We start from the raw sequence: 10,074 nt of genomic DNA, 5'->3' as shown, positions 1-10,074 counted from the left end.
AACCTTCCATAGACCAGGAGGAATTTGCTGTCGCTAACCTATGTTGAGTGTACTTTGTGACACCAATGAGATTTATTGCATGTTATGCTGAGGAAGATGGTAGTTGTGATGTAGCTGAAAGGGATTGGAGGGATAGTTTATTCCAGTTGGTCCTCCTGTACTAATAACCTATTAAAGAGAGAACTTCCTCCTCACTATACTTCATACACACTTTTAGGGAGATCCTAACCTGGGAGAAAGAATGAAGGAGTTTGTATAACCCACATTTATTTTAAGGCAACTCAATAATGATAAAAATAATAGTAATATTAAGAGTAATAATTCATTAAAAATGAAAGGTCTTTTTTAAATATTGGAACTAGAGACAATAAGACTAAACAGGCACTGCCCTGGACAACTGGAGAAATATGGACATCTTATTAATAAGTGACACTGTGTTTTTGCTTGCTGCAAATGGATTATTTACATTGAAATCCAATAAACTTAATAGGATATTGCTTTGTTTATGTCATTCTAAATTGATTTTTACTTAAAAGCACTTTGACCTTCAAATGTTTATAAAACTTGTCTCAAATTTTAAAAACTCTTGTGTCACATTCCAAATATTTGTTCTCTTACATTTACATTTTTCTTCTTTGGGAAACATTATTGTAGGGAAGTTGGATCAACTTTTCAGGTACATACATTTGTTTCTCTATATTTCTTTTTTTAATTACTGTTTCATTTTGCTGTTTTTTTTTAAAGATTTCTCTTACTGTCCTATCATTAGTACCTATTTTTCCTTATATTCCTTTAAATTTGCCTTCATTTTTGTAATATTTTAATTATTCATTACGCAACTTTTCTGCATTCTGTTAAGATGTGTTCTGTATTTTGGTGTACATGTTTTCCTGTTTCTATTTAATTGCTCTTCTTGGAAAAGATGGGTGCTTTTGTTTTCTGGAAGAGTGATCTAGACTAAGTTTATTCTGTAGTGAACTCACAGAACAGTGTTCAAAGCTATGTAACTATTCTCCAAAAACTCACTTTTTTTTTCCCAAGGGAATTTAACTGTTATATTTTACTACCAAGTGGAGAAAGAAGCTCTGAACTTTTTACAATTAAAAAAAAAATTCTTTTATGCTCCATAGCCACCGAGAAATGTTGATTCATGAAAAAGTGTCTTGATAAATGTGTAATCCCATCTAGGTCTAGGGAAGGGCCTGCTGTTAGCATTGACATACCATTCTTGCTGTTACAAATAAGACATTTAGATTTTCCATTTATGTATATACTATTCAGCTTTGGTAAGTAATTTTCTGGCACATTTTTTGACCTGAAGTTGTGGAATTTTCTTTTGGCTTCATACTTTTTATACCTTTGGTTTTCACGGCTTTCTGAAATTTTTAAAAAATCTATATTGTGGAGTTCTTCTCATGGCTCAGTGGAAATGAATCTGACTAGAATCCATGAGGATGCAGTTTCGATCCCTGGCCTCACCTCGCTCAGTGGGTTGAGGATCCCCCATTGCCGTGAGCTGTGGTGTAGATCATAGATGCGGCTCGGATCTGGTGTTGCTGTGGCTGTGGCATAGGCCTTTGGCTACAGCTCCGACTCAACCCCTACCCTGTGAATCTCCATATGCCACAGATGCAGCCCTAAAAAGACAAAAGACAAAAAAAAATCTATTTTGTGTTCATTTTTTTGCTTTCTTATAATTTTCTGGATTGTAATTTGTATTTTTATTTCTCATTATCAAAATGTTTTTAGTTTATATTCATACACAGAATGGAAAATTTTGACATTATTCCATAAACATCTAACCCCTGTATATATATTTTTTTTGGTTGTGCATATACTTGCTTACTAAAGTTATTATTCTATTATATAATTTTTCAATATATGTAAGTTATTACATTAAATTATGGTCATTGTGTGAACATATGATTAAATTACTCTTTACATACAAAATTCAGAGTATAAAATATGCAAATATGCATCAACTGTGGAAACATTTATTTTTAATGAAGTAAACTATTATATTGTTATGTGTAGTCAGCTTAGAAATAAATTTTGAAAAAATATTTCTTGCTTTATCTTCCAAACATGCAGTTATAAGATAATTTACTATTTTACTAATTTTGAACACCCTTATATTATAAATAATGTGTTTGCAATTGAATTGAAAACTGAACTGAAAAATGATCTATGGAATATTCTTTTTTTTTCACTGTGTATTTAAAACATCCACTTTTTTCTATACATTAAAAGAGATTGGCAAGCAAAAAATATTTAAGCAGAGCCTATGGTATACCAAATAGATAACTTTATTATGATACTATAGATTATGGTATCCTACTCTTAAAAATCTTGATACTAACACATGGAACATCTCTCTTTAGAAAAATATCAAATCAATAAACACTGAAACATACATTTAGCCATTTCTGTCTTTCTTTTCTTTAATTGCACTTAATTGTTTTTTAATATATCTCTAGTCCTATTTAATTCCATCGCTAATATTCAGCAGTCTTTGACAACAGAATTTGTATACATCTCTTTTTATTTATTATAATCAGTGTTAGAAAATCAAGATCTAAAATAAAAAGGAAGTTCTTGCCATAAAATATTTCTGTATGTGTATAGAAGGAAAGGCATATCACAGCTTCATTGGAGTTATAGGAATAAACATCTCAGCAGTCTGTAATACATTTTAATAGACATGTTTACATTTTCAAATATTGCCTGTGAATAAAAATGAAGGCAGCTATTATCATGTATGCTTATTCTTCCTCAAATACTTCACATCTCTCTTAAAGATAACCTAGACCAATCTATAATGTCTTGTCTAATTTTTATCATGAACATTTATATTCATCAGGAAGCTTAGCTGATTCTATAATAAAATTTGGTAGTTCCAAAAATGTATGAGTTAAGCAACTCACTTACATTCTGAATTTAATTTTATTGTGAAAAATGTTAAAACGACGAGTATGGGGAGAAACTGGAAACCTCATACAGAGCTGGTAGAAATTTAAGGTGGTATAATTGCCTTGCAAATTGTCTAAGATGTTTCCCAACCTGTTAAACATAGAATCACCAGCAATTCTGCTCTTAAATATGTAGACAATATAGATGAAAACCTACATCCATGCAAAAACTTGTACATAAAAATTCATAACTATATTATTTATGGTAGCCAAAAAGTTGTCACAATCCAGTAGTTAATCAACTGTTGAATTGATTTTAAAAAGAGACATATTCATACATTAGAATACTATTCATCAATAAAAAGGAACAAAGTCCTGATACATGGTATAGCATAGGTGAATCTTGAACCTATTATGCTAATGGAAACAGGCCAGTCACAAAAGACAATCTATTATATTATAGTAGAAGAAATATCCCAACAAGGTAAATCTTTAGAGACAGAAAATAAAAAATAAAAATTAAAATTAACTAGGGCTCAGAGACATGAGGCTAGGGAGGATTAGTTGTAGGTGGGGTGTGAGAATGATAGTGGGTATGCACCTTCTTTTTTGGTAGGGAGCTGTTTTTGTTTTCGTTTTTTTTTTCTTTTTAGGTCAATGCCTCTGCATATGGAAGTTCCCAGGCAATGGCATAAATCAGAGCTGCAGCCGCTGCCCTACACCACAGCCACAGCAACACCAGATCTGAGCTGCGTCTGAAACCTACACCTCAGCTCACAGCCACACTGATCTTTAACCCATGACTGAAGCCAAGGATCAAACCCGAATCCTTAAGATACTTATCAGGTTCTTAAATCTGCTGAACAATGACAGAAACTCTGGATGTTTTAAAATTAAATTTTGATGGTGATTTCACAAGCCTGGTAATTTTCCAAAAGAAAAAAATATAATTTGTGCATTTTAAATGGTTGAGTTGCATATGTGAATTATATCTCAAAAAGATACAAAAATATAAGAATATTTTTCCTGAGAACAATTTAATTTCATAATTGTTATATTTTATACTTTTGCTGAATATTAGATAGTATATGAAATTCTATAGTAAGAAAACTGTTCTTTGAATGTATGGAAGATACTAAAAAATAAGATATTTAATCCCAGTTAAACTGATCAAAATAAAAACTCTGGCGCATTCTGCATATTGCAATCTTTAATAGGTGAACTGTCTAAACTGAATTTATACTAAAACCGTAGAAATATGAATCATGAGTTTATTACAAAATTCTACCCAACTATTTTATATATTTTTTTTATTAAAGTATAGTTGATTTACGATATTGAACCAATTTCTGGTACAGCAAAATGACCCAGTCATGCATATATACGTACATTCCTTTTCATCTTATCTTTCATCATGATCCCAAGAGATTGGGTAATGTACCCTGTGCCATAGAGTACAACCTTGTTGTCTAGCCATTCTAACTGTAATAGTTTGCACCCATTTACCCCAAACTCCCAGTCCATCCCACTTCCTCCCCTTTCACCCTTGGCAAGCATAAGTCCATTCTCCATGTCTGTTATTCTGCTTCAGTTCTGTTTTGTAGATAGTTTCATTTGTGCCATATTTTATTTTATTTAGTTAGTTTTCATTTTCTTTTTTTCTTTTCTTTTTCTTTTCTTTTTTTTTCTTTTTTAGAGCCGCACCCATAGCATATAGAAGTTCCCAGGCTAGGGCTTAAATCAGAGCTATAGCTGCCAGCCTATACTACAGCAACACTAGGTACAATCCAACTCTGTGACCTACACCTCAGTTCACAGCAATGCTGGATCCTTAATCCAATGAGAGAGGCCAGGGATCAAAGTTGCATCCTCATGGATACTAGTCAGGTTTGTTATCACTGATCGGTAACTCCTCATTTGTGCCATATTTTAGATTCCATATATAAATGATGTGATATGGTATTTGTCATTATCTCTTTGACTTAGTATGAGAATCTCTTGTTGCATCCATGCTGCTGTCAAAGGCATGATTTGTTCTTTTGAATGGCTGAGTAGTGTTCAATTGTATATACACTTTTTCTTAATCCATTCGTCTGTCAGTGGACATCCAGCTTGTTTCCATGTCTTGGCTATTGTGAATAGTGCTGTAATGAACCCTGGGGTTCAGGTGTCTTTTTGAATTGTAGTTTTGTCTAGGTATATGTTCAGGAATGGGATTGCTGGATCATACAGTAGTTCTATATCTGTTTTCTGAGGGAGCTCCATACTGTTTTCCATTGTGATTGTACCAATTTACATTCCAATCAACAGTATAGGAGGATTCCCTTTTATCCACACTCTATCCAGCATTCGTTATTTGTAGATAAATTAATGATGGTCATTCTGGCTGGTTGTAAGGTGGCACCTCATAGTAATTTTGATTTGCATTTCTCTAATAATTTGTGATGTTGAATATCTTTTCATGTGCCTACTGCCCATCTATATATTTTTTTTGGAGAAAAGTCTATTTACGTCTTCTGACCATTTTTCAAATGTTTTTTTTTGTTGTTGTTGTTTTGAGTTGAATGAGTTTGTGTATTTTGGAGACTAACCCTTGTAGGTTGCATTATTTAAAAATATTATCTCCCATTCTGTAGATTGTCTTTTCATTTTTTTTTAATGATTTCCTTTGCTGTGCAAAACTTCTAAGTTTGATTATGTCCCACTTGTTTATTTTTATTTCTATTGCCTTTGGAGGCTGACTTAATAAAACAGTTGTGTGGTTTCTGTCAGAGAATGTTTTGCCCATGTTCTCTTGTAAGAGTTTTATGGTGCTATGTCTTATATTTAAGTTGTTAAGCCATTTTGAGCTTATTTTTATGCATGGTGTGAGGGTGTTCTTTTTTTTAATTATTTTTTGCTTTTTAGGGCCTCACCCACAGCATATGGAGGTTGCCAGGCTAGGGGTCTAATCGGAGCTGTAGCCACCGGCCTACACCAGAGCCACAGCAATGTGGGATCTGAGCCATGTCTGCAACCTACACCACAGCTCACGGCAACACCAGATCCTTAACCCACTGAGCAAGGCCAGGGATCGAACCTGCAACTTCATGGTTCCTAGTCAAATTCATTAACCACTAAGCCACGACGGGAACTCTACTAGTTGGGTTCTTTAACCACTGAGCCACAAAGGGAACTCCATAGGGTGTCCTAATTACATTGATTTACATGCAGCTGGCCAGTTTTCCTGGCACCACTTGGTGAAGAGACTGTCTTTTTCCCAGTTTATACTCTTGCTGCCTTTGTCAAAGATTATTTGACGGTAGATGTCTGGGTTTATTTCTGGGTCATCTATTCTTTTATATTGATTTATATGTCTGTTGTCTATTTTTGTACCAGTACCACACTATCTTGATTGATGTAGCTTTGTAATATTGTTTGCAAAGTTTTGGAGAGTTATGCCTTCTGCTTTTCCCCCACCTCAGGATTGCTTTGCTTTGGCAATTCTGGGTCTTCTATGGTTCCATATAAATATTCAGATTATTTAATCTGGTTCTGTTAAAAATTTCATGGGTAATTTGATAAGGATCACATTAAATCTGTGGATCACTTTGAGTAATATGAACATTTAAACAATATTTTTCCAATCCAAAAGCATGGGCTATCATTCTGCTTCTTTGAATCCTTTTTTGTTTCCTTTATTAAATATTTTATACTTCTTAGCATTTAAATATTTCACCTCCTTGGTCAGGCTTAGTCAGGATTATTCTTAAATATTTTATTTTTGGGGTGCAATTTTAAAAGATATTGCTTTTTATATTCCTTTTCTAATACTTCATTGTTAGTATATAAAAATGCAAACTGATTTTTGAAAAATCTTGTATCCTGCTACTTTTCTGAATGTATTGATCAGATTGAGTAGTTTTTTTGATTAGTCAAGTCCTTAGGGTGTTCTATATATATAGTATCATGTCATCTGCATATAGTAATAATTTAACCTGTTCTCCTTCAATTTGGATACCATTTATTTCCTATATTTTTTCTCTGATTGCTGTGGCCAAGACTTATAAATGCAGTGAGAGTGAGAGGGGGCATCCTTTTCTTGTTCCAGGTTTTGGCAGGAAAGTTTTCAGCTTTTCTCCATTAGTATTATACTGTCTATGGCTTTGTCAAAAATGGATTTTATTATGTTGAGATATGTTCCCTCTACACCCACCATGATAGGAGTTTTTATCATGAATGGATGTTGAATTTTTCAAATGATTTTTCAGCCTCTATTGAGATGATCATGTGGTTTTTGATTTTTCCTTTGTTTATGTTGTGTATTAATTACATTGAGTGATTGCGTATGTTCAGCCATCCTTGTGAACTTGGGATGAATCCCCCTTGGTCATGGTGTGTGATCTTTTTTAATGTGTTATTGGATTGGATTTGCTAAAATATTGTTGAGAATTTTTGCATCTATATTCATCAAAGGTATTGGCCTATAATTTTCCTTTTTGGTAGTTTCTTTATCTGGTTTTGGTATTAGGCTAACGGTAGCTTCATAGAATGTCTTTAGGAATGTTCCTTTTTCTTCAGACTTTTGGAAGAGTTTAAGAAGGAGCGGTTTTAGTTCTTCTTTGTATGTTTGGTTAAAATCACCTGTGAAGCCATCCAGACCTGGACTTTTGTTTGTAGGGAGTTTCTTTTTTTAATTACATATTCAATCTAATTTCTTTATCATGCTATTCAAATTATCTATTTCTTGATTGAGTTTTGGTGGCTGTATGTTTCTAGCAAGATGTGCATTTTTTCTGGTTGTTAAATTTGTTGGCATATAATTTTTCATAGTATTCTTTTATGATTTTTTTTTTGTAATTCTGCAGCATTAGTTGAGCTTTCTCCTTCTTTTCCTTTATTATTTTGTTTATTTGGGTTTTTTCTCTCCTCTTCTTGGTGAATCTGGCCAGAGGTTTGTCAATTTTGTTTATCATCTCAAAGAACCAACTCTTGGTTTTATTGCTTTTTTAAAAATTGTAATCTCTATTTTATTGATTTCCTCTCTGATCTTTATGATTTCCTTCCTTCTGATGATTTTAGGTTTTGTTTGTTTTTCTTTTTTTTTTTTTGTCTTTTGTCTTTTGAGGGCTGCATCCATGGCATATGGAGGTTCCCAGACTAGCGGGCAAATCAGAGCTGTTGCTACTGGCCTATGCCACAGCCACAGCAATGCCAGAACCAAGCCACATCTGTGACCTACACCACAGCTCACGGCAATACCAGATCCTTAACTCACTAAGTGAGGCCAGGGATCAAACCTGCAACCTCATGGTTCCAAACTGGATCCATTTCCACTGCACCATGATGGGAACTCTTGTTTTTCTTTTTCTATCTATTTTAGGTGGTGGGTTAAGTTGTTGATTTGAGATTTTTCTCTTTTATTTTTGAGGAAGGGCTGTTATCACTATGAATTTCTCTCTAAGAACTGCTTTTGTGGCATACCAAAGAATTTGAATAGTTTGTTTTCATTATCATCTGTCTCAAGGTATTTTTAAAATTCCCTTTTGATTTCCTCATTGACCATTGGTTTTATAATAGCATGTTATTTCATCAGTTTTTTTCTCATATCTTTTCCTGTGGTTGATTTCTATTGTAATGCCATTTTGGCCAGAGAAGATGTTTGAAAAAAATGTCTACACTCTTAAATTTGTTTAGGTTATTTTTGTGCCCAAGTATGTGGTCAATCCTGAAGAATGGTCCATGAACACTTGAAAAGAATGTATATTATGTTTTTTTGGATGTAATGTCTTCAAAATATCAATTAAATCTAACTTTTACTGTGCCATTTAGGATCTCTATTGACTTACTGATTTTCTGTCTAGAGGATCTGTCCATTGATATGAGTGGGGTGTTATAGTCCCTTAACATTTTTGTATTCCTATCAATTTCTCCTTTTATATCTGTTAGCATTTGTTTTATATGTTTAGGTGCACCTATATTAGGGCATATATATTGATGTGTGTAAAAGCCTCCTTTTGAATTGATCCTTTTGTCATTATTTTCTTTCTTTATCTTTCCTTATGGTGTTTTAAAGTCTATTTTGTTTGATGTGAGTTTTGCACCTTCTGCTATCTAGTCATTTCCATTCACATGACATCATTTTCTACCCACTCAGTTTCAATTTATATGTTTTTTGTTTTGTTTTGTTTTGTTACCTAAGGTGGGGTCTCTTGTAGGCAGAATAGTGTAGGCCCGTTTTTTTTTTTTTTTTTTTTAAAGCCAGTCTGACACTCCTTTTTTTTTTTTTGCCTTTTCTATGGCTGCTCCTGTGGCATAGGAGGTTCCCAGGCTAGGCGTCTAATCGGAGCTGTGGCTGCTGGCCTATGCCAGAGCCACAGCAATGCAGAATCCAAGCCACGTCTGTGACATACACCACAGCTCATGGATCCTTAATGCCGGATACTTAACCCACTGAGCAAGGCCAGGGATCAAACCCCGCAAGTTCATGGTTCCTAGCCTGAATCATTAACCACTGAGCCACAATGGGAACTCCAGTCTGACACTCCTTTGATTGGAGCATTCAGTCCATTGACAATTAAGGTGATTATTGATAAGCATGTTTTGACTGTCATTTTAAACTTTGTTTTCTGGTCCATTCCATGTTTCTACCTTGTACTCTTTTTCATTTGTTTTTGGTTGGATTATTTCCTTTTATTTTAGGCCTGTGCCCTCTACTTTTTGGTTTCTGTGAATGAATTGTTTATTTTTGACTTATGGTTGTCCTGTTTTTCAAGTCTGTTAACACCTTCCTATATCTGCTTGCAAAAATATATACTTCATAAATTTGCATGTTATTTTTGCCCAGGGGTCACACTTAACTTTTCTGTATCATTCCAATTTTAGTATATATGCTGCCAAAGTGAGCACCTACCCAACTATTGTACATCTAGAATGAGATTTTGGATGATACAAAATTGAAATTAAATTAATTTTTAAAATACAAACAGTCCTCAAAAAGATTTGAACCATCATTTTGTCGCAGCTATCCACTGATAACTAAAACTCCATATAGGTTTGATTTTGAGTTGGCTATTAACTCAAGCATAGTTAGTTATACCACAAACATACACACAAAGTCAGCAATGCAATTTAAGAAGTCTCACCATTGATAATTGAGACATGTTTAATATTGATTCAGAGAGTA

General features: G+C 33.6%; 1 non-coding gene across 1 annotated transcript; it reads right to left on the bottom strand.

Moving 5' to 3' along the window:
- Window positions 1–9,693: 9,693 nt before the first annotated feature.
- On the bottom strand, window positions 9,694–9,797 carry LOC125114192 (U6 spliceosomal RNA). The gene has a single exon (XR_007131730.1). It is a non-coding gene; the product is annotated as a U6 spliceosomal RNA (small nuclear RNA).
- Window positions 9,798–10,074: the final 277 nt, after the last annotated feature.

This window comes from Phacochoerus africanus, chromosome 1, assembly GCF_016906955.1.
Source record: "Phacochoerus africanus isolate WHEZ1 chromosome 1, ROS_Pafr_v1, whole genome shotgun sequence".
Taxonomy (NCBI): domain Eukaryota; kingdom Metazoa; phylum Chordata; class Mammalia; order Artiodactyla; family Suidae; genus Phacochoerus; species Phacochoerus africanus.
This window is presented reverse-complemented; position numbering and strand designations above follow the sequence as displayed.